The sequence below is a fragment of the Peromyscus eremicus genome, chromosome 3 (genome assembly GCF_949786415.1).
Source record: "Peromyscus eremicus chromosome 3, PerEre_H2_v1, whole genome shotgun sequence".
NCBI classification, from domain to species: Eukaryota; Metazoa; Chordata; class Mammalia; order Rodentia; family Cricetidae; genus Peromyscus; species Peromyscus eremicus.
Window position 1 is genome coordinate 42,734,514 of NC_081418.1, and position 26,012 is coordinate 42,760,525.

Below are 26,012 nucleotides of genomic sequence, written 5' to 3' on the forward strand. Positions count from 1 at the left end.
CTCTGCTGATGGCCACAAGACAGGAAACAGAGCGAACCAATGGGAAAGCTGGAACATCCCCAAACTGACCAGCTTTTGAGAGGAGATCACTTCTATTTCCCATACAAGTACATTTACATCAATACAATATAAAACTCCTAGCATTTGGCTGGGCTGTGGTCGTGAATGCCTCTAATCCCAGCACTTAGGACACAGAAGCAGGCGAATCTCTTTGAGTTTGAGGCCAGCCTGGTCTACAGGGAGAGTTCCAGCACAGCCAGAGGTACACAGAGAAAGCCTGTCTTGAAAAAACAAAAATAAATAAAACTCTTGGCATTATTAGAGTAAACTGTAAGCTGATGTTTACATAAACATCATGGGAAATATGTGGGTTCGAGAATAATCATTGTGAAATTAAGTTAACCCAAATGTCCTTGGGGACATGGTTAAGTAAGAGATCTATTTATTAATATTTTAAATGTCAGTATTTAGTAAAAAGATGTTATAAACATAAACACACACAATTTTAAAGTCTTTTTAAGACTCTCTCTCTCTCTCTCTCTCTCTCTCTCACACACACACACACACACACACACACAGAGCTAGTAACAAATTCTGAATCTCCCATATAATCAACAAAATTCTAATTAAAACTACAAGATAGCATTTCATACCCTTAATTTTGAAAAAATTAAGCTTGACAATGACAAGTGTTAATGAGGATGTGGCACAATACAGCCACTTCAAACAACAAGTTCATGACAGCTATTAAGTGTGAAGCTGTGAATGCTCTAAGGCCCTGGAACTTTCTAGTTATCTACCCCAGAGAACTCTGGTACACCCCCTAAAAAGTGAGGGGGAGAAGTGCACTGTTGTTCTAGTAGTGAAAAATCACAAATATTCACAAGTCTTTCAATAGGAAAATATACCTTAAAACAGTGACATAAATCTAGGAAGACGACTTAGTTGGTGAACCTGAGTTCAGGTTCCCAGGACCGGATAAAAAGTCCAGTACGGCAGCACACGCCTGTAACCCCAGCACTGGAGCGAGGGGCAGAGGCCTGGATCCCTGAAGCTCACAGCTACCTGCCAGAGCCAGACGAATGGGTTTCAAGCTCACTGAGCCCCCACCTCAAAACATAAAGGCAGAGAGCCACTGAGGAGAGACAACAGACGTCAACCTCTGGCCTCTACATTTGAGAGCACATACACTAAAAACAAGTACATCACCACACAAAGATACCACACTTCAAGACGATAAAAATACTGAGTAAGGGCTACAGATAATGAATATAAATAATCTCAGTCACATCACTAGATGAGAAATCCCAGGTCCGACAATGAACATAGTATGCATACTGGAGAATACTAAAATGTGCTGCTGTCTTGGTCCCTTGTAAGCAGATAAAGCTTACTCCCCAGGCCCTGAGAGCGGATAGCTGTCTGCGGAAGTGGTAGCCTCATCTACCCCATGCCATGGTCAGACCAATCTTCATCTGGTGACTGGCCAATGTGAAGCCACAGTGGCTTGGCTCTCACCCTGGGATCAGCTGAAGCCTTCCTTGAGGCTTTATGACTGCCCAATCCCGGTGATTTCTTCTCTTCCATAAGCATGAACCCTGGAATCTCCTTAACAATCTCCCTTCACCTTAATCACCACAGCCTCTGCTTCCCTGGAACCTTACTCACCACAGATAAAACCGGTATTCTGTTTAAAAACATGCTCAATGATACAGCATGCCGGGAAATGGCACTGTCTATGTTTGAGAATGTATGTGTGTTTATTTATTTGGTCATGTTTTTCCAATGCACTGGAATGACAAGAGACTCAGTAGAGAGCTCCATAACCCTCTGGATGGTAGTGAGGAGCAAAGGCTTGTGGGAAAAATGTCTCAGTGACCACATACCATTTGAATTCCACATTGCTTTCTTTGTATTACTAATTTTAATTAGTGGGTGATTTTAAAGGCCCACTACTTAAAGAGCACAGCCTGCCTCTGTGTCAACCATTCTCTCCCTTCTTTTTGCCCCCACCCTGAACAAGAGGGCCGACCTCTTGTGATCAACAGGAGTATGGGGGTATGACGACAGGACCACAGGGGTGGGAGGTGAGCGCCTGCAAGCACAGTGCTGCATAGTTAAGATCAAATTATGCCTGCTCACTACAGAAATTCCACTTTCTCCTCCTCCTCAGGGCTGTATCAGATTCCACGTGAGTGAGAGGTAAACCACAGGAAAGGGCTGATCACGTCAACTTCAGGGGAACAGCACTGAAATGTGAACCAGAACAGGCTGACTGAACTGGGGTAGTGTTTAAACTTGCTACCAAGTCACAGAGAAAAACATGTTAAGGAGAAACCAGAGTGAAGGGAGATGCCAAAGATTATTCCTTCTAAATCCTGGACCTTTTCCAATATTGAAAACACTACAGTAAAACTACACTTAAACACAGTGTGCTCACAGTTTTTCTCTACGCAGCTACCAGCAAAAGCAGGGCATGGTGATGCGTGCCTTTAAATCGCAGCACTTGGGAGGGAGAGGCAGGTAAATCTCTTGTGATCTGGAAGCCAGTTCCCAGCTCACAACAAATACCAATGCTTTAGCTCAGGCGCTCCCTCTAGTGGCACACAAAAGCCTGCTCCTAGAGTGGCATGCCAGCCAAGGAGGACCTCTAGAATTTTCTAACAGTTGGAGGACACACTTTCATCTCTGCCATTCGGTGATAGGGAAACAGCCCACCTGAGGTCAAGCTCCTGTCTTCCTCTAGGTATCTTCCCCAGGGGACTGCGTTCAGCTCGGGTGTGCCACACTCCGCTCTACACCGCATCTGGACATACAGCATCTGCCCACGCTGAACTGGTATCAAGACCCCACTTAAAGCAGATGCTGACCATGTGTCACTGAAAATACACACCTAGGGCTCAGCTTACACCTCATTTTAACTTGTGTTTTAAGGCAATTTCGAAGTAACTATTTTCATGATGTTGTCAATATAATTGTGATCACTAACAAAACAGCAAAGTGAATAGTGGACAAAAGTTTACCCACGAAGAGTAACTTCCCATCTTCTTCCCCCAACATTATCCATAAAGGAAACAAATAGGATTTTCTTTTGTGCATCACTGATCTACTTGTTACTGCAAGCACTTCCTTGAATGGCAGGCAGAAATAATCACACTTCCCAAAATAGTAAAATGTCATCCTCATTTACATACTGATGTCAGAGGATAAACATACGGGTAGTTACACTTGGTGTTAAATTGCAAATCCTAATTTTAAAACTTTTATTTCCAGTTTACTTTGTATCTTCAATATAAATGTTTAAGAAAAATGGCCCATACAGTTTTTTCCTAATTCAGTAATTTAACGACATCATCTTTTCTAGCATTTACCCCCAAAGAAAAACTAATAGTCTTCTGTATGCATGTATGTAAATTTTCTTGTGTATATGTAGAGTTCACAGGTCAAGACACTTATTAGGTGGTTTTATGAGACAGGGTTTCTCTGTGTAATAAACAGCCTTGGCTGTCCTGGAACTTGCTCTGTAGACCAGGCTGGCCTCAAACTCACAGAGATCCACCTGCCTCTGCCTCCCGAGTGCTGGAATTCAAAGTGTGTACCACCGCCACCCGGCTTTGGTGCCTTACTCATGGCTTTCCACCTTATTTGAAGCATGGCTTCTCACTGATCCTAAACTCATGAAATGAGGCAAGACTGGCTGGCCAATAAGCCTCCACCGCCCAGCACTGGGATTACAGGCCCGAGGGTGGGTGGTAGGCATCAGGACTCATGCTAGGGTGGCAAACACGTTACCCACTGAGCCATCTCCGCAAATGTATGGAGATAAATGATCAAGTAGAAAATGTAATTACTAGCAGAACTATTGCATTTGTACCACTCAGGCTTTCACGGACAAGAATTCTTCCACTTGGAGAATGACTATGTGCCCAATAGTGCCTTTACTGTAGAGTGGGGCTGGAGTCTGTGATGCTGCCCGACCACAGACCCCATCAAGGGTCACTTTCTTTCATAGTGCTCCTGGGTACTGTCCCCACCAAAGGTGAAGTAGGACTTAATCATCTACTCCCCAACAAAACCTTCCAGTGAATCCCTACTTTCCCGGATCTATCATCAAAGCATGCCCCTGAGTGTTTGTGCTCTCACCTCAGTGACATGCCCACCCACTTGCAGTGCTGGCCATGGCGGACAGGCCACTCCTGCTTACTCAATCTCTTGATTCCATTCTCACCTTTAATCTCAAGGTTCCAGCTTTAGTCTTTGGGAACTTCCCAACTTGCCCAACAACCCAGTCCTTCAAAAATGCATCCTTCAAAAGTGCATTCATCCTTCGAAAGTGCAGTTCCTAAGGTGGACAAAGTGGTGCATGCGTATCTACAAAGCCAGCATGAGAGGCTGAGGCAGCAGAGTCTTTAGTTTGAAGCTAGCCTGCTCTACATTGTGAGACTCTTCCTTAAAACAAGAAAATGCACAAGGAACAAAGCCCTCAATGTTCAACTCATCCCCTCCTCCAAAGCTTCCCCAGTCATTGTGCATGTCCCTCCTGGTGCCCATGGAGGACAGAAGCAGTCATCCTATCCCCCTGCAACTGGAGTTACACGATGGCTGTAAGCTGCTATGTTAGTGCTGAGAACCAAACCTAGAAAGGCAGCTTGTGCTCTTAAGCACTAACCCATCTAAGTTCCAGCCTCCATGGAACTCTTTAATCCTATGATGTCTTCAGAACCTTCTGACCGCCTGAAAAATATGAGGATATTGTAAATCTCCATTCAGTGGGGATTCAGCTGGAGGGAGAGAAAGGGTTAGGGAATAGCTGGTACACGACTAAGAAAAAAATGGCTTGGTGAATTTCAAACAATTGTTTCTAAACCATTTTCTTCCATCTGTACTAGACTGCAGAAATGTTTAAGATTGATTTTTCATTAAAATGGTAGGAAAGGTTAGAGGGATCTGTGGTGATATTTTATTTGTGCTGAAATGTGATATTTTGTTTGTATGTTAATAAATAAAGTTTGCCTGGAGATCAAAGGTTACAGTCAGCCATAAACAGAAGTCAGGGGTAGTGGTAGCACACACCCTTAATCCAATCACATGGCAGCCATGAATGTATGGGACACAGAGAGAAAAGAGACTGAGAGACTCTAGGCCTATATGACTGAAGATGGGTGCCCCAAAGTTACAGAAGAACTTTGGGTGACTGTACAGGCAGCCAGCTGTCTCTGTCATTCTAGATTTTTGGAAGTTGCTTACAAAGCACTTCCTGTTTATTGTATCCTTCTGAGATCTTTGATGGAGTTGAGGACTAGATAGTTATAATTATGTTTTTCCTTGGTTATGATAAAAGATAATGTAGATATGAAACCTTAGATTCACAAATATAGGATAAATAGAATATTTTCTTTGTATTTGCCAAATATAAATAGACTAGATATTGTAATTGTAATTCTTGCTTGATAACTGTTTTGCTGTATGTAATTTTGCTATGTTGGAGTTGAAACCTTCCTTTTTGAAAAAAAAAAGGGGGAAGTGCTATGGATATCATTCTGTATTGTGAATGTGTTGCTCTGATTGGTTGATAAATAAAACGTTGATTGGCCAGTAGCCAGGCAGAAAGTATAGGCAGGACAAACAGAGAGAATTCTAGGAAGAAGGCGGCTGAGTAAACAGACGCCAGCCAGTCATCCAAGGAGCAACATTTGTAATGGGACCCAGATAAACCCACCAAAAAAAAAAAAAAAAAGACAAAACATAGATTAATAGAAATGGGTTAGTTTAAATGTAAGAGCTAATCAGTGGTAGGCCTGAGCTAATGGCCGAGCAGTACTAATTAATATAACCTTCTGAGTGATTATTTTATAAATGGCTGCAGGGTCTGTGGGGCTGGGCAGCACCTGAGAAAACCTCAGCTACAGGTGTCAGAGGAAGTAATAGAGAGTTGGGGTACATACAACTGCATACACTGTATGCATGCATGCATGAAACCAAAGAATAAAAAATCTTCTAAAAAAAAAATTAAAATGTAGGGTCCTACCCCCGCCCCCCAAAAAATGCAATCTCCTACTTTAGATATGAGGGTATTTAGAGGCAAAATGGCTGTACTCTAGAATTTGGTCCCTGATCCAGTGCAGATAATGGGCAGTTCCAGACAGAAGGTGCTCCAGGACCCCTTAGCTACTGTCTACTGCCTCCAAGGATCTTATCCCTCCCAAGAGTAGGATTAAAGGCATGGGCCACCATGCCAGCTGGGCCACCATGCCAGCTGGGCCCTTCATCTTTCAGTTTTCAGTTTCCTCTAAATAAAGGACTGTACTATGAAAATAAAGCATAACTCTAGCTCTACCTCAGGGATGAAATATAGATGTGCTTTCTACGTGTGAAATAGAACACTTATCATTCTAACTTGAGTGTCTTCCACAGGGAGAATGACCCTGTGCACCATGCCAGCTAATATTACTTCTAGGACCCAAACAGCAGATGTTCTGAAATGTTGAGGGTTCTGAGGATAAACTGATTGACTGCTTGGACTCCAGTCAAAACTCTGACCCCAGAACTCCAGGATTAACACGATTGATTGATTCCGTGTCGTCATTAGCAAAGCCAAGCCTGATGTCTTAGTGTTCTGTTGCTGTGAAGAGACACCATGACCAAGGCAGCTCTTGTAAAAGGAAGCATTTAATTGGGGGCTTGCTTACAGTTACAGAGGGTTCGTCTTCCCCCCCCCCCCCATCATGGTGGGGAGCATGGTGACATACAGGCAAGTCACCGGAGCTGAGAGCTACCTCCTGATCCACAGAGAGGAGAGACAGACAGACAGACAGACAGACACACAGACACACACACACACACACACACACAGGGCCTAGCTTGGGCTTTTGCAACCTCAAAGCCCACCCCCAGTGACACACTTCCTCCAACAAGACCACACCTCCTAATCATCTAATCCTTTCAGAGTCCCACTCCCTGGTGACTAAGCATTCAAGTGTAAGAGCCTATGTGACCATTCTTATCAAAACACCACATCTGACAAGGCAAATGGCAGTATCTCTGGAGGACCCACTGACACCACTGTGAATTAGTTATCATCAGCCCAGGATCTGGCAGCTTCCACTTCCCCCGTTATTCCGAATGCCATGACCAACCTTCAGCTGAACTTAACCTCCACACTTTCTTCTTACGGGTCAGCACTTCCCAGCACTTCCTGTGCTCACCTACTGCCCCCATGTGGCCCTTCAGAAAGGTGTCAGGCAAACACCACCTGGTTAGAACACCTAAATGAAGACACGCACACTCTGAAGTCAGATCTACGGATCTAAATGTTCAGGCGACGCTTTGTTTTCTGTGGCTTTGGGCATGTCTTAGCCTTTATTTCTTCAAATGTCTTGATTAACTTCCTTAAAAATAAAGGAAAGGGAATTATCCCCAAGTACCAGCCTTTCAGCACTTCGAGTTGACAAGGACTAGTTTTAACATTTGTTCCTTAAGAATTTTGATTGTCAGAATGTAAATGGCACTCAGCCAGGAGAAATGAAGCCAAATGTCATAATAATTGCAAAGCAACTCTGAGTGGCATCAGTGCCAGCCTCTCACCCGCTCCACCGCCCTCCCGCCCCAGAGCAAGACCATGGCACCTAAGGGGGCACTCTGCTCCCACGGCCTGCCTTACTCGCACAGAGGTCGGCCTTCCGTGTCACAGTCTGGACAGCCATTGCAGGAAAACAAACCTAATGCCTGCCTTGGAGGAGGTGTTGACTTCTCTCACCTGTGCAAAAACAACCACTTCCTAGACTCTTGACTTGAGAGGGTCTAGACTTGATTTCTCAGCATCCTCCCGATTATCCCTGTCCGTTTTGCCGTTTTGTTGACCTCGCCACTGTCAAGGTCATACATAGCTAAATCCAGTCATCATCAACCCTTAGATCCCACCTGATCTAGCCTCTTGATTTCTTAGCATCCTCCCGATTATCCTTGTCCGTTTTGTTGACCTCGCCACTGTCAAGGTCCTAGCTAGATCCAGTGATCATCAACCCTCGGATCCCACCTTATCTAGCCTCATCAGCCGCACCGCCCCCTCCTGCTGCAGCTTTCCTGACTTCTACAGGACGGACCATAGTGTCCAGTCGCTATCCTACCCCCGCCGCCCCGGCCAACCCTGTCTCACTTTCTTTGGTTACTTTCGGTCTCAGGCACCATGACCTTGGTCACTGCTGTACCCTGAACACTCTCTGCTTCCCCCTGTGTAAGTGCCCTGACCCCAGAGCATTCAAATGACAGCAGCCTCAGAAGAGCAGGTACCGCATGCCTCTCTCCCTGAAACCCAGTTCCTCTTCATCTCATTGGAAGTAGAACTCTCAGTGTAAGCACTGCTTCCATGATGAACTACCTACCCATCTGCATTCTCCCCTCCTTGTCCCGCTCTGCTCACGAGCCTCTCCTGTTCAGGCAAACCAGGCATGCTTGCATCCTACGATCTCTACATTTGCATCCCCTCTTTCTACCATTCCTGTCCCATGGGACTCCTTTGCTGTCTTCAAGTCTCTGTCCAGGAGCCCCCTTTTCAGTGAAGGAAGTCTTCCTGAAATTACCCCACATGGCACCGAGTCCCTGATTTTTGCCTGCCTGGCAGTTCTCCAAAGTTCATGCTGCATCATAAAACCAATTTCACTCATTTATTTGTTCTGTATCTGTATCTAGAATGTTCCACAAATGCAGTTTTGCTTGCTACTGTGCCAGGAGCACCTAGGATATTGTTTGACACATGGTGACACTTGGCAAATTGAATAATCATCTTCATCAAACAAAGTAGATTATATGATTATCCATACAGACAAGAAAGCTGAAGGAGTAGAAAACACTAAAGAATGGAGGATTAAGAATGACCATACATGATGACAGAGGCAAGCCTGTCAAAAAATAATTCAAAGCTGAGTATGGTGGTCAAGACTATAATCTAGCGCTTGGGAGGCTGAGGCAGGAGGATTCCCATGAGTTCCAGTCTAGTCTGGGATACACAGCAAAACCCTGACTTAAATAGACAGAGACAGACAAATAGCAAAAACCCTGCCTTAAGTAGATAAGAACAAAAAGAGACAGGCAGATAAATTCAAAGTACAAATCATTTAAAATTTTCTAATTAAAATAATCTAATGTGTCACCATGCCTGTAATTCAGCACTCAAGAGTCTGAGGCAAGAGATCTGAAAGACTGCCTGGACTACATAGCAAAATCCTACCTTAAAAAGAAAAGAAAAAGGAGGTGGGAAAAGAGAAATATCTACCTGTCACAGGGTAAGAAGTAGGGAGGAGTGAAATTTTAATAATGTTTTATTTAATTCAATGTATCAAAAAGGTTATTTCAACTATTATTCATGAAAAATTTAAATATTGTGGGGTTTTTTATTGTTTTGTTTTATATTTTTTTTTTTCAGACAAGGTCTCTTTATGTAGTCCTGACCATTCTGAAACTCACTATGTAGACTAGGCTGGCCTGGAACTCAGAGCTCTGCCTGCCTCTGCCTCCCGAGTGCTGGGATTAAAGGCGGGCGCCACCATGCCCTCCTGTACGGTCTTTTTCTATTAAATACTGGAACAGTGTATAGTTTATGCAGAGCACACCTCAAACAGCACTACCATCTCGGTGCTCAGGAGCTGCACGTGGCCAAGCGGCTATCATCCTGGAAAGCATTGTGTTTTGACCCAAATTAAAGCACCCCAATGAAATGAGGGCTATCTGGAAGACCCACTCTTCACTGTTAACTAGGGTCCAAAAACTCCAAGGCAGCTCGTGCTTCCGAGAAGAGAACAGAAGAAACGGTCTCTTCTGAGAAGTCACTGCTATGGAGATAACTGGCTGTGCTTTAACTGCAGAGGCCAGGGTCTTTCCACCTGCTCCCTGTGATGAAGAAACAAGTCCAGAAAGACTCTGTAATCTTATCTACGTGAGCATAACATAGCCATTATTTTCAAAGAGAACTGTCAGCATGGTGTCCATCAGACCCCCACGGATCTCAGTTAACCCCAGCCCACTCCAAAAGGAGAGACCTCACTCAGGCAGCCATAGCTGACCTGTCAAGTGTTACAGCAACTACCTCACCTACACATTTGCATTTTAATAGCACAGAGAAACAAAGCACCCAAGAGAATGCTTTCAACATGTTAATACCTGCATGTAAGCATCGCTGTTTTTAGAGAGTAACTATTATGTAAGAAAAGTTTCCATTACTTTGATCAGTGAACTACCTTCTCTCAAAATCCCTTCATTTAAACCCATTTATTATTATAAAATCGTCATTATTTCCCAGTAGCAAAAATTTAAAGAACCCAATTAAAGTGCACTGTGTTTTCAAACCTCAAAGTTCTAAGAGTCTGCACTGTGTGTGTGTGTGCGCGCGCGCGCGCACGCTTGCACATGCACATATGTGCCCTACATTTGTTAAAAGGCTGTACAAGAAGCAGGTGGGAGGGTGGGATGGCATGTACTCACCAGTGGCTCTGAGCTGTGCTCAAATTCTCCTGTAAACCAGTATTCAGCAAGGGCAGATCAGGAGGCAGAGACACTGCAGACTCTTGCTAGCCCAAGTCTTCTACCCTTGGAAGCAACAGAACGCCTGTGGGAGAAAAGAAAATCTGTTACACCAGGACAAAACCATCAGGAGACCAGAAATCAGCTTGTTTCCATTCTTTCCCTTCTGTGTTTTTAAGAGTGTGCGGGCTCAGAGCAAGTGAAGTCGTCACCTTGGAATGGTGGGTAACAGGACACGACCCCCTTTCGTACTTATTAAAGACATCCCTTCCAGTACAAGCCTAGGTCGGCACAGTAAAATATACACATCCTGCAGCACACCCTGGTTACTTTTTACCAGGCTGACCCTTCACTAGATAAAATCTGCTGTCCCTAGCCCTACAACTGGAGATGTTTTTGATTCAAAAGAAGGAGGGGGAACATTTATTCATTTATTTTTATTTTATGTGCACTGGTGTGTCGCCTACATTCATGTCTGTATGAGGGCATCAGGTCCCCTGGAACTGATAATCTGGAGTCACAGATAGTTGTGAGCCACCATGTGGGTGCTGGGAATCGAAACCAGGGCTCGAACCACTGACTAAGCTCCCCAGTCCGAGGGGAAACATTTCAAAGACTGAAGCTGGGCACCGCAGTGTGTATCTGTAACTGAGGGAAGTGAGTGGCCAAGGCAGGAGGACTGCCATGGTCTGGAGGCCAGTCTGAGCTGCACAGGAAATCTAGGCCTATCTGGGATCAGAGTGCAGACCTGTCTCAAAGATGGAGGGCAAGGGGGAACAGAACAGAGAGAGGAGAGGAGAGAAAGAATGATGGAGTGACTGACCGATAAGCTAGACTGAAACTTCAGGCTTATTTTTAAAATAGGAAAGTGACTGAACATGTCCAATCAAAATTGTAAAGCTGTCTTTACACACGGGCACACTGAGAAGATCACAGATTGGGTGTGCACTGTAATGTACTGCCACTGTTTCCACTAACAGAATTGTCTTCACATCCTGGTCTCACTGCTATTTTTTCTAGGAAAAAAAATTAGTGTGCTCTCATTATTTTAAGCTTTTCACAGATGCTTTTTAAAGCCTGATTTCCTGTCAGTCACCTGAAAACACTAACCCCGTCAGCTGACCCTCCTCCAGTGACACTAACAAGAACATGCTCTTTGCACCTGCTGGGGACCTGTCAGGCACAAGGCGTGGTCTGTTAAATGGAGGCTGAGGTCTGCTCCATGTTTAACTTGGAACTGTCAATGCTTCAGCCTAAAGATTTTTTACAGAGGCTCTCTTTTTGCCTGACGTTTTTCCATCCTTGTCCCCCTAATCCACTCACCAGATGACACTTTAGCACACCACAAACTCAATACTGTCCTTTTTCTGCCTTGGAACTTTCCAAAGCTTCTACGGCGCTCCCGCTATCTCCTGAGCCTTAAGGACTCCAAGGCCTGAGTGGCCCAGGTCTCCCACCTCCCAGGCTGCTCTGGCCTGTGCTCAGATCCCCTCTGCCTAGGGCTTTCTCAGCTCCGTGGGACTGCTCCCTCCACCATGCCAGTCCTTCCTAGCAGAGATGGCCTCACAGGCTGCTGCCCCAGTGCCCACCTGCTGCCCTCCAACTCAAGTCCTCCCTATTGTGCTGCGTCTGTTTATCTGTGTGCCTTTCGAAAGCCCATCTCTGAAGACCTTCCTGAGCTCCACTGGATCCCTGACTGTTCCATGTTGTATAGAGGAGACAACGCAGCATGTAGACAGACCATAAACCTGGACGGCGGAAGAGGGAGAGTCTCTCTGGGGCTGCTCTCTCCTCACCAGGCTCTTCCAGGCTTCACAGGTGTCACAACTGCCTAACTCAACAGCCTCGTGTGCAAACCCATCTTTTGGTACTGCACCTCTCCAGTCCCCAGACTGTAAGCCTCTGCTTGTTCTCAATGGACTCTACAGAAGGATCGTGGACTTAGTCAGCTGGGCATAGTGGTGCACACCTTTAATCCTAGCACCCGGGAAACAGGTGAATCTCTGAGGTCAAGGTCAGCCTGGTCTACAGAGTGAGTTCCAGGACAACCAGAGCTAAATACAAAGACCCTATCTCAAAAAAGCACACACGCACAAACACATCAACATGCCATTGTTTTCCTTAAATTCAATACAAATCCATACTGATAAACCAGGATAGGAAACATAGATCCCAAAGACCTAGAAATATACATGTAAACGATGTAGCAGAAAAACTAAATTCAAGGACAGTATTGTGGCTCATGACACAGCACTTATATAGCCCTGGGTTCAAGTCCCAGAAACACAACACTACAAAACAAAAACCTAGAAGAGAAGTCTAGGTGTAGCCATTATCCATAAACTGTGCTGGGTACTTAATCCACATCAGCCCCTTTAATCTAAAACAAAGCACACTTTGGCTGTGTGTGGCAGACACACCTGTAACCCCAGCACTCAGGAGGCAGGTGGAGGAGGACTTTCCGTAAGTTCAAAAGGCAGCCTGAATTCAGATAGTTAAGACCCTGACTCAGAAAGCCAAGGGCAGGGGCTACAGCTCAGCATACAGTTTGTCAATACAAAGTTCTCTCTAGTCACTCCACGTTGGGAGTCTCAGGAGGAAAATGACTTTTTCAGGTACTTATCTGAGAGACATTTTTCCAGCGGTTTATCATATAAACTATACACCGGGGTCTTCAGAACTGTCCCTGGGGGATATACTGGCTGGTTATACAAGGTTCTGAGTTCAGTCAACAACATCACCAGACTTGAAAGCTACCCATGATGCCCCCCTAAATCACATTAGTACATCCTCTCACATTGCTGGCTAGGCATGATATGGCCCCAAGTAGCAGAAATTACTCATGTTTTACCATTGTGGGCAGCTGATAATTAACATCTGTATGAGAAATATAAAGGCAGGCTAGACTTTTTTTTTTTTTGAGTTAATATACCTTAGTTAGGGTTTCTATCATCTTGACAAAACACCATGACCAAAAAGAAAGTTGGGGAAGAAAGGATTTATTGGGCTTACATTTCAACACTGCTGTTCACCACTGAAGGAAGTCAGGACAGGAACTCAAGCAGGGCAGGAACCTGGAGGCAGGAGCTGATGCCGAGGCCATGGAGGGGAACTGCTTACTGGCTTGCTTCTCCTAGCTTGTTCAGCCCACCTTCTTATAGAACCCAGGACCAGCAGCCCAGGGATGGCACCGCCCACCATGGACTGGGCCCTCCCCACTGATCACTAAATGAGAAAATGCCTTACAGCTGGATCTCATCCTCAACTGAAGCTCCTTCCTCTGATGACTCTAGCTTGTGTCAAACTGACACAAAAACGCAGCCAGTACAACTGACCCTTGTCAACTTGACACACAAACACATCACTATTAAGTCATATCCCTTCCTTTCTTATTCATCCCCAAGATCTCACACAAGCATCGTAATTTTAAAAGTCCCACAGTCTTTACCAACTCAGACATTGCAATTTCAGATTCTTTCACATATCCAATCTCTCTCCAAAGTTCAAGTCTTTCGGTTGTGGGCTCCTTTAAAAAATCAAAATTAGTACCTTCTTCAAGAGGGAGAACCAGGGCACCGTCACAATCTGAACCAAGCAAAACTAAACTCCAACAGTATAAATAACTCACTGTCCGATTATCTGGATTCACTCACAATCTTCTGGACTCCTCCAAAGGGCTTGGGTCACTTCTCTGGCTCTGCCCTCTGCAGCACATACAAGTTTATCTTCTAGGCTCTGGCTGGCTCCACTCCACTGCTGCTCTTCTTGGTCGTCATCCTATGGGACTGGCATCTCCAAAATACTGGGGTCTTCCGCTGCAACTGGGCTGCGCTTTCACCAATAGCCTCTCCTAGGCTCTCTTCACGGTGCCAAGCCTCAACTTTTTTGCATGATCCCTTCAGTTCTGGGCCTTCAACTGCCACTGAGGCTGCACCTTCACCAATGGCCTCGCCTGACCTCTCACAGTGCAAATCCTCAGCTGCTCTCCATGACCCCTTCATGCCTTCAAAACCATTACCGCGTGGGTGATGCTTACACATTAACAAGTTCATCTGCCAAAACGAGGTACAACCTTGGCCGCCTCTGGAATACAGCTTCTCTGTGCTCTCAGAAAACACCAGAAGATTTCACTTCAGGGATGCTGGTCTCTTCTTCATCACTGCTAATTTATTAGCTCCAGCTGACTAGCATCAACTATCCCAGCAAAGCAAAATTTTGCTTTAGTAGTTCTGGTATATTGTTAATCACAGCTGATTTTTCAGCTCCAACTAACCAGAATCACAGGATCTTAATTCAAAGTAACAAATGGCTTTTATAGAGTCTTTACACTTCCCTCTGAAATTTCACAATCCAGGCCTCCATCTTCTGCACTGCTCTTAAGATTATCTTCCAAGTTCCCACAGAACATCCCACAGAATTCAATGAATGGCTTTTCTAGCCCAAAGTTCCAAAGTCCTTAAACAATCATCTCCCAAACACGGTCAGGTCTATCACAGCAATACCCCCATAATGCTGGTACCAAATGATCTTAGTTAGGGTTTCTAAAAAACACCATGACCAAAAAACAAGTTGGGGAGGAAAGAGTTTACTGGGCTTACACTTCAACACTGCTGTTCACTATTGAAGAAGTCAGGACAGGAACTCCAACAGGGCAGGATCCCAGAGGCAGGAGCTGATGCAGAGGTCACGGAGGGGAGCTGCACAATGGCTTGCTTCCCATGGTTTACTCAACCAACCTTCTCATAGAACCCAGGACCACCAGCCCAGGGATGGCCTGGGCCTTCCCCTATTGGTCACTAAATAAGAAAATGCCTTACAGGGGGCATGAAGGCATTTCCTCAACTGAGGCTCCTTCCTCTGATGGCTCTAGCTTGTGCCGAGTTGACACATAAAACCAGCCAGGACTGTACCCTAGTGTCTTAGTCACTGTTCTATTTGCTATGAAGAGACACCATGACCAAGGCAACTTGTTTACAATTTCAGGGGTTTAGGTCATCACCATCATGATGGGAAGCGTGGCAGTTCACCTGGTGCTGGAGAAGTAGTTGAGAGCTACATCCTGATCCTTGGCAGAGGGAAAGACATGAACTTAGCATGGGCTTCTGAAACCTCAAAGCCTCCTACTACCCCCAGGGACACACTTCAACAAGGCCACACCTCTTAATTCTTTCAAATGGTGCCAACTCCCTGGTGACTAGCATTCAAACATGGGGGGCATTCTTATTTAAACTACCACATTCCACTCCCTGGTCCCTGTAAGTTGTAGCATATCATAATACAAAAAGGCATTCAGTCCAATATCAAAAGTTCCCATAGTCTCAACACTGTTCAAAAGTCTGAAGTTCAAAATCTCTGAGATTCACAGCAATCTCCTAAGTGTGTCTTAAAATCTCCTCTGCCAACACCATACAAAACTCTTCAATTTAGCCTCAGGCACATTTTTAGGACTAGCACATTTTTTAAATGACTGGCATTCAAATATATGAACCTATGGGGCTATTCTCATTCAAATCACCACGCCTAGTCAACCTGAGAGGGCATGTTCCTAAAAAGAAACTACCCTTCTAGGATCATACTCTTTCAGATGGGCAGTCGGCTACAGCTGTCCCTCACAAGGGAGGGAGGCTGTTTCTGCCCTATCACATTAGTTATGAATGGTCACGATACTTTATTACAAAAACCTAAATGAAAAAAATGAATGAGTACACGCTTTCAAAGACTAAAATTCTACTGCTACCCTTTACTCAGAAGTGAAGTAGACTTCTGTGAAGGCAGAGGCCAGCCCTTATGGTTTCATACAAAAATGTTCTCTGCTTCCTTTAGTGCTTCCCATGAATCAACAAAACACAATCTCTGCATTGGAGTCACTGTCGGAGGAGAGAGGAGTAAGGGATGCTATGGAAAAGCCAACCTGACAACATCTCGTATCCCACAGAAAATCAACCAGATGGTCCCATTAACAATGGTGACTGTCTTGAGCTCGCTCCTGTAATTTCCAAACAGCAGAATCCTGGCCTCAGGTCCCCAAGCTCTTTCCGCTCACCTGCCTCGTGCCTAGGACACACACTGGGCCTCCTGGTCACCTCCTAGAGAACCCAGGTCACATGTGCTGTGCTCCTGGACCTGTTATGTAACTGTGGTTGAAGATATTTTTCACTAGACTCTTTAAACAAAGGTCCACGTGACCCATTTCTGCTTGAGTTTAGTTCCAGGAAATGTTTGGTTTCTGCAGATGTTTATGGGCTTCTGGTTGTCAACACACACCAACTATGCAATTGTGTGCTTTCCTTTTCTCATTTTAGCAACTAGAAAGCCCCGAATCAAATATAGTCGCCAACTCGGCCCGACAGAATGCCTAATTCTACAACTTTCCTTTAATAGAAGGCTTCAAACAAGGCTTCAAATTTATTTTTTATAAACTTATTTTAACTTTTGGCCTGAAATATGCAAATACTGGCCTGTAAGTTCCAGAATAAAGCATGGTAGTGATTTTCACTGAGAAAGGGTAACTAAGAATTTAATTCTGTGTTGTCCACAAGGACCCTCCCTTCCTCCAAAAAGACACAAACAGCCCTCTAGCCTCTTTATGCAAGCCCTGTCCACACAGCTTGCCTAAGACACAGATACACTCCCAGCTGCGTCTCCCTAGCAACACTGAAAGGCCTGAAGGGCTTTGTCAACCCCATCACTGAGAGTTCTTTAATTACTATTTTGAAAATTAAAGTGTTTTGGAAAAGCCAACTAAAGGGCTTTCTGGCAGGTGTTCCTTGAGACTGGTGAGAAAGGAACAACGCACACAGATCTAAGCCAGGGGACTACTTCAACTGTACCTCGGCTCCACATTCCCTGACAGATAAAGAAAACAACACTGATTACAAAGTTGTTCCTAGGGATGCTGGGAAGTAAGTCTCAGGATAAGTCTGACTTATCCTGGTACTTACCTGAGAAATACCTTTTCTAGACGATCATCATATAAACCGAACACGGGTCTTCAGAACTGTCCCTCACACTTTACCACTGAGCTGTATCGTGGCCAGGGAATTTAACCAGATTTGATGCTGGTAGCCAACTCTTAATAGTAAATACCTACCTGCTGGACAGTACAAGTTTTTGGTAGAATAATCATTTTGAGATTAATATATATTAATTACAATATATCATGCTAGGCATATGGGTACATGCCTTTAATCCCAGCTTTCATGAGTTCAAGACCAGCCTGGTCTATACAGTGAATTCCAAACCAGTCAAGTCTATACAATAAAAACTTGTCTCAAGGGAAGTACAGATAGATACACAGAGACAGGACATTTTTTTTTTTTAAAAAAAAAAAGATAGTACATTACACTATCTTACGATCAATTTTATATTATCTATAGTTAGTGAAGTATAACTCTTCTATTAATGGTTAAAAATCAGAACTTGGGGGTGGAGAGAACTGCAAAGGTCAGGCAGCTCCAGTGAACACTGCCTTTCTGTGTTTTGTTTGGACATCCTGCACACTGCCCGTGTGGGATTTCAAACCACATTGTGAGCTACCCAATTACCAAAGGCCACACACACAGCCACCTGCCCATGAATCCTGAACAAAAGTACAGTGTGCCAGCAGAGGACTCGGAGGAACAGAATAAAGTTTCAGGTACTTCTGTCTGTGGGAGGAGAAGTCCACATGTCCATCTACTAGCTATTCTCTCTGGCGTCAAGACAGTAACTGAGCAAAGGAAATCTTAGGGGTGGGGACACATGACCTTCTGGTTTAGAAGCCTCACGTTGCAAACAAACAACAGTGTGTCCTCTAGTGGTCCTGGACAGTTTTCAGAATTCCCAAAAAAGTCAGACACTCATTTTGCAGAGTGAGGCCTCCTAAGGAACGCAGCTGCAGCATCACACCAAGAATTCAGAATTCACAAGCATTCCTCCTAATACCACAAACATGTTCGCCAAACAGAAGTCAGTTACCAAGCACTACTAGGCAAGAGGGGTGACTGTCTCATCAAGGTTTGTGGAAGTGAGCAGAATATTTATCTGGGGTTAACTAAGTCCTTAAAGAACAATAAGTGGTTTTAGTCATTCTTAACTACCTTCATATTTAAAAAATAAAACCTGACATGGTAGAACAGAAAAGACATGGTTAGTGTCATTTAAAAACTACAACAAATACAAGTTTTTTTGTTTGTTTTTCAAGACATGGTTTCTCTGTGTAACAAACAGTCCTGGCTGTCCTTTAACTCGCTCTGTAGACCAGAATGGCCTCAAACTCACAGAGATCCGCCTGTCTCTGCCTCTGCCTCTTAAGTGCTGGGATTAAAGGCACGCGCCACCACCACCCAGTGTTAACTGTTTCTACAGCAAGAATTATAAAGAAAAACTATTAGAATAAAATCTAAGTTCATCAATATTCTTGGATATAAGATCAATATACAAAAAATAGCAACTCATTAATTTAAGCCAAAACCTTTCACTTAACATGATTGTTGAAACTATACACTTTCTTTTTTTATTTTGGTTTTTCAAGTCAGGGTTTCTCTGCGTATCCCTGAGTGTCCTGGAACTCAGTTTGTAGACCAGGCTGACCTCAAACTTAGAGATCCACCTGCCTTTGACTCTTGAGGGCAGGGATTGTAAAAAATGCACCACCATCTCCCAGCTGAACCTATACACTTTCTAAGAATAAGTCTAACAACAAAACCTTCAAGAATTTTATAGGGAAAATTCACAAGCTGAGCAAATGAAGGAATCTACTCTTTCTTGGTGGGTGAAAGGGTAAACAGTCTCTTCCCTGAACTTGGACTCATTGACTTTAATTAAAATCTGTATGGAGTCTTTCAAGGAGTTCGACCTAGAATTCCTAAAAGCCAAAACCAGCCTTCAAAACCGTGAGGAGAAGTTAGGCGATCTGCCTCCCAGAAATCATGGGTTTATATGAAACAATGGTAAATAAAATACTGAAGACAAATAAAATGCCAAAGCACCCAGGAAGCTCATTGTGAAAATTTCTGTGTACCTGTTATGTGTATGTACGTGTGCTGTGTGTGTGTATGTATGAGCAGGTCCATGTGTGTGGCCGTCAGAGGACAACTTCCAGTGTCGGTCTTCTTACCTTTCCAGGGACAGGGTCTCTTAATGGCCAGCAGGCCCTAGGAATCTGCCTGATTCCCTCCCCAGCACTGGATTACAAGCCGAAACCACCATCCTGGCTTTGGTTCTGGGGACTGAATCCAAGCCTTGCCAAACACCTTACCGACTGGGCTACCTTTGAGGCTCCTTTCAGAAATGCCACAGCAGAAAGGGGAGGAGGAGGAGTGAGGAGGAGGAGAGGAGTGAGGAAAAGGAAGGAGGGGAGTGGGGACGGGAGAAGAAAGCGTGAGGTCACAAGGACAGTATTCTCCTTCATTCACTACTACACTTGGTTCTACCGGGGAACACGGAAATGAAAGACCACCCGTCCGTCAGCAACAACACACACATTTAGAATGTTAATAAAGAGAAATGGCAAGGACATGAAATCAATGGAGTGTGGATTAGATTAAATACAGGGGCCAGGGTAACAGAGGAGTACCAGATAGTGAGTAAGGGGCCGACTCTGAAATCAAGAGAATTAGGACACTGTATGCTGATTTACCTTTAAAAGCAAAAAGGTACAACGTTGGGGAGGAAAAGGTATGCACGTTACCAGTAGAGATGGGGGAACTGAGAAAAGACATGGTTACATGGAAAGCATGTGCCTTGGTATCCAATATCTAGCTAGCAGGGCCCGCAGGCCAAAGACATTCAACAACCATTTGCTGAAACAATGACTTCGTGGAGGATGGACAAGCTTGAGTTGGAAATAATAATCTATAGTTAGCCAGAAGATTCTTATTAGAATGCCTGTGGCCCCAACTGCTTTTTATGAAAATATTTGTTTTCAATTAACACAGTGGACTGGAGGAATACAGAGACTTTGGTCCATCAGACATCCAACATCTGTGCATAAAAACCAGGCCTGGATCCAGCGGTTCAACAGGGAAGCACCATGCATACCATTCTAAAAAGCAGAGGCTAGCCTAACCAGACTACCTAGCTTATCTTATTTACAAACAGCAACCTGAACGAACAGAGAAATCGTGTCCGGAAGAGTGTTTAGACCATTCCTCATTACAGTATGAAATACCGGCCTCTTTCTGCTGTCGCACAGTGCTGTTTCCCTGAGGATTTTTTGTCGTTTCTTCCCAATGAGAAACCTATCCAGAGTCGGGCCTTTGTGGCCCCCTAGTGCTCGCCACGGAGAATGACAGCCTCTGTGTCTTTAACTGTTCTGCTGTAACTAAAGCAGACTCCTACGCTCTCCTGTTCCCCTTACACACCGGTAATGCTGATCCCCAGAGTAACATCTCAGGTACTGCTGGATCAAACCAAGCAAAGGCACACAAGGTAGACTCACCATCATGCACATCTTCTTCGTCATTTCCTGACCAAAGAAGCTACCTATCCAGGGAGCTACATTAATCTACTTTTTGTTTGCTTTAAACAAGATTTTAGTAAGTCTGTCCCTGTCTTGTGAATGATTTCTTTTTTACTGCAATCCTAGAAAATTCACCCATTCTACTTCTCCGTGACAAGTGACTGTCAAAGGTGACTATCTGCAGAACACTCAGCATGCTTGGCTACGCTCTTGACCGGAGAGCCCTGAGCCACACAGAGAGGGCCAGACTCTAAGGCCCACAATCTTTCTTGGAGGCGACCAAGACACTGCAGCTACTAGGGAAAAGACTACTGGGCCAGAGAGGGAGGCCAAGCGCTGGCGAGCACTGCTACTCCCAAGTGACTTGCTTACCACAAAACACCAAGTGTCTGTTTCACAGGACCACAGATACCACTTTAGATGTAGTTGGCTAAGTCTGGGGAGGAGTTCATGCTAAGAGTAATGAATACACTGCTAAGTTCATCTAGGCAAACAATGCTTCCGAACACAATCGTTAACTGAAAGCAAGCAAGCAAACAAACAGTTATGCTGGAGAGAAACCACGGATTCTACCACTCCGCTGTGAAGAATGTGCTCCAAGTCCTTACCATGTAAATGCTGAGCACTATGTGAAACGTAATTATCATCACCATCGGAAAGGGGAGAGGCTACGCACACAGGGTGCGGGTATGCAGCAAAGGTAAACTCCATCATGAGAAATCGAAGTCAGTGGATAGCTGATGAGTTGCTACATACAAAATGGCCAGAACACCACTTGACAGACAGCAGTTACAGAACACAAGGCTGTACATGCCTGGTTCCAAAGCTGCGGCATGTCCCTTAGATCACACTCTGGAAACAAGCGTATGACTTTCATAAACAAAAAATGATTTCATGCCTATGTTCAAACTGCTGTCAGGTAAACAAAGGGCAACTAGCTTAGCTCTGTGTGCGTTCATCGCCGTACAAGAAAACCTGGAGATAAAAAAGCCTTCCTTTTTTTTTCCTTCCCTAGCTCTTTTTCCATTTGTAACTATGTGTTTTTTTTTAGACAGCCCCTTTAAATATAGCTAATAAATGAAGCGTGATTAGAAGTGAAATGAATGATTTATCAAAAAGTAAAATGTGAACTACTGTCCAAAATCAAGTAAATCATCTACCACTAGGTGGCACTACACAGGGCAATTTTAGAAAATCTTGCATAATGAGATTCAAACAGCGTCAAATTACAAGAACGCTTTCAGGAGACGAGGATATGATCAAACCAGTTCCGTTTTTAAAGCTATTGTGCCGTTTCAGAAGCAGATAAGGTACTGAGAGAAAACAATTATATAGTCAAGTTAAATATTTGCTAATTTATTTGATATGGCAACAAACTTTTCAAATAGTTTTAAACATAAATAATTCCACATGTCTTTCCCAGTTTCCAAAACAATAGTAAGTACAAAAATGTATTTCACTGCATAAATGAGGGGTTTTGTGCTGGGACTAGCTTGGTTATAAGGAACTACATTTCCCAGAATCCCCTTCCATATATGGCTCTAGGCCAGGGTCCATACACAGGAACTTACTTGGGATTTGGAAAAAGGAACTGCAGCAATCCCATAGCGTCTCCTCTGCGGAAAGTACGCTTAGCCACTGCGCCATTTCTGCCACTTCTAATTTGTTAAACTATTATTTATTGGTTTTATTCACTTTTCCTGAAACCTTCAAATGTTTATAAACCAGGCAAATGTGACAGTCAACCATCAACACGGCTCCTGAGGTGAACCATGGGAAACGAGACCTAGACAGGTACAGCTAACTGGCTCACCAGGTGTGTGTTACAAGAATGGATGGGTTGAGTTACTGTCAGTTCTGGACAAGTCTATTTCAACCTTCTCACTCTGAAGAAAACGAGAACTGCTAACTACTTGTGTTTGTTCTAGCTCTGCCCTGTTTCAGAATTGCCTCTGGCAGTGCCATGCAGTCTGCGTGACCTCTCCACACAGAGAACACCTCAACCCTTATCTCTAACAAGGAAGTTCCAACCAAGTCACAATCCCTGGACTCCCAGAACAGGACTGAGTTCACAGAGGTGCTGCTGGTTCTGTTGTTTTTAACAAAGGAGTCATCTGTAACTGGGGCTTCTGAGCCCTTTAAGCCACTGTCTGCTTAGGCCTCTAGCACCCTAAGGCACGGGGACAAACTTCCTGTTGGCATGGGCCAGCTGTGGATACTCTGAAGGTGTAGGAGAACCTTTCCAAAGGTAAACATTTGGTCCACGTCAACACCAGGATCTGAAGCTGATCAGGGCTCTACTGTAACCTCGGAGTTCTCACCCACCAAATGGTAGTACTTCTCCACCTGCTCCACTAGGTCAGACAATGCAAGGGCAAAGCCTGCACAGCTTTTCTTCTACATTGGGTGTGCATGTGTGGGAAGGCCAGAGGTCAGCCGCAAATGTCTTTCTTCAGTCCGTCACCAACTACCTTGTGTTTTGAAATACAGTCTTTCATCGGTTTGAGGCTTGCTTACCAAGTAAAGTAGGCTGGCCAGTGAAGCCTATGGATCTATAATACCAGTCTCCACCTCTCTAGGGCTGAGATTCTGTGTGGACCACTGCCACCACACCCAACTTTTTACATGGATTCTGGGTACTGAACTCAGATCCCAATGCTTGTTCAGCAATCACTCTACTAACTGACCTCCCCGGCCCAGCAATCCCTTTGTTATCCTCCCCCCCCACACACACACACCCAAAAGCATATCATGTCACATCTAGGTAAATATCCTGGTGTTTAGCATGTGACTAAATACATTGATTTTTGAGAATTAGCTGAGGCGTGACCTTCTCTCAAAAACAATGCCTTCTCCAATTGAAACTACAAAGCTGACTGGGTTTCATAAAAGCTAATGACGATACAGATACTGAAGACAGAAGTCAGTGCTAAGGCAAACTAGAATTCCTGAAACCCATGCACAGAGCTGTACTCTGTGTGTGGTTGCAAGACCACAGCTGTCCTGCACACCACACACAGATTAACTCTATAGCTGCAGACACTCCATTCTGCCTATCACACTGGCCTCCCATCCCCAATAGATGCATGCCCTTCAGTTCTGGCCCTCCTGTCCCACTGTGGTTAAGGGAGCCAAAGCAGCGGTGTTGTGAGAAATGCCATGAGTAACCTTATCTATGGGCAGAAGGCTGTGCAAAATACAGCACCTTCCTGCCAGCCCCCTAGGGAAGGTTTCACACTTGGGTTCTGTCACCCTATCTTAATTAAATACACAGGAAATGAAATCGATGAAGACATTTTCCGCTCTCTCATCTGCTAGTAAGAACACCTACTTGGTGCTCTGCAGTAACAGACTGAGAATTTGTTTGAATACAATCAAAAAAACTGACTAGCATGCATCCGTCTGTATGTCTGAAGCGCAATAACCTCACAGTACTCAGTTATTAGGCTGGGCCTAACATACAGGGGACTCTTCTGAACCCCTCTGGCCAGCCATCCCCCCTGGAGTTGGTCCAGCTCCTCCCGACCCAGGCTGATGAAGTCTCAAGTCTGGGAGGAGAGAGAAATCCTTTTCCTGTTGGGCTCCAGTCAAGTTCTTTCAGATAAATGCCTTCTCTCCACAGGCTTTTGGACCCACCGCCATCTTAGTCACTCAGTCTCCTCCTTCTAGAATCTTCCCCTTGCCCGGGTGTATTCTTGGTCTCGCAATCCTGTTCTCAATATGGATTCTCACTTCTTGATGAAAACTCTATTTTTTCTGCCTAGAATCACCCACTCACCTGACTCAGAGAGACATACAAGTTGCATACTATAAAAATATCCTTTGCCATGGCATGTGCATCCTTCATTCCTTCACATTTGGATAAAACAGCAGCACGTGACCATGTGACTAAAGTTCCTATCCCTTGGCTTTGGTCAAATGCCCTTCTTTGTCTATGACTTCCAAGATGAAAAGATTTTCACCAGAGACTTGAACATAACTAGCTGCTGTTACAGCCTTCACCAGAGGTAGTAACTAGCTGTTTTAAAAGCTATTCAGTCTCAACAAGACAGCCACCTTAAATCAGAGTCTGTATCTGCTAGTCACTTAGAAACTGAACTGTATGAACCACTGACGGATTAGAGATTTTACAGCCTCCATCTCAGAGAACAGAGAGAGTGGAGAGAGAACCCTCATCTCTTCTCCATGACTGCTTGGAGGGAGACCTGAGGACATCTGACATCCCTTTCACAGACTGTTAGCTGTTTTCACCTTTACAGTAGGCTGTAATCTGAGTCCCTTGGATGGTCCCACAGAACCACTTATCATTTTCCAAAGCATCCACATCAAGACTGAACCTGGCTGCTGGTACTCCTCCTGCTTTGATCTCCTTCCAAAAAGGGCTCCCGAGAATAACTCTCTAAAATCAACATGAGCTTCAGACCTCGCTCTCTCTGACAACTGGTCACGTGGTGACGATAAAACTCTCAACCAGCAGGCCTCTCACGGGTTCCAAAGCAACACACTGAACAGAGACAGGCAGACAAAGCCAGCTGCAAAAGATACCAAAGGCCTGGCTTCCTCCCAGAGGCCCTGGGTAGAGCAACCACAGCTCAGTGAAGGCTCTGGGTACTCTCTCAGGATTGCCCACTCCAACAGCCTTGGATTTCATGCTCATCACTCTTACATCTTCAAAGAGAAACGGTTTTCACTGGCATAATATGTAGGGACCCAGAGAGAGATTCCTTCTTAAATCTATCCTACAAATCTATCAACTTTGTTCTGACAGTTAAATCAGAACTAAATTGGACAAAGATATCACACAACAGACCAAAGGCTGTGAGTTGAATTAGTTATATACAACCAATTCTCCATCTGGAGCAAATGTCTGATACTGTTTTGATTTTTAATTTTTTTTTATGACTCATCTGTTTTATATGTGTGTAAGTATATCTTGCCTGCATTTATGTATGTACTCCACGTGTGTGCCTGATGCCTATAGCGAGCACAGCTGGTACTGGGTACCCTGGAACTGGTTGTGAGCCACTATGTGGGTGCTGGGAACCAAACCTGGGTT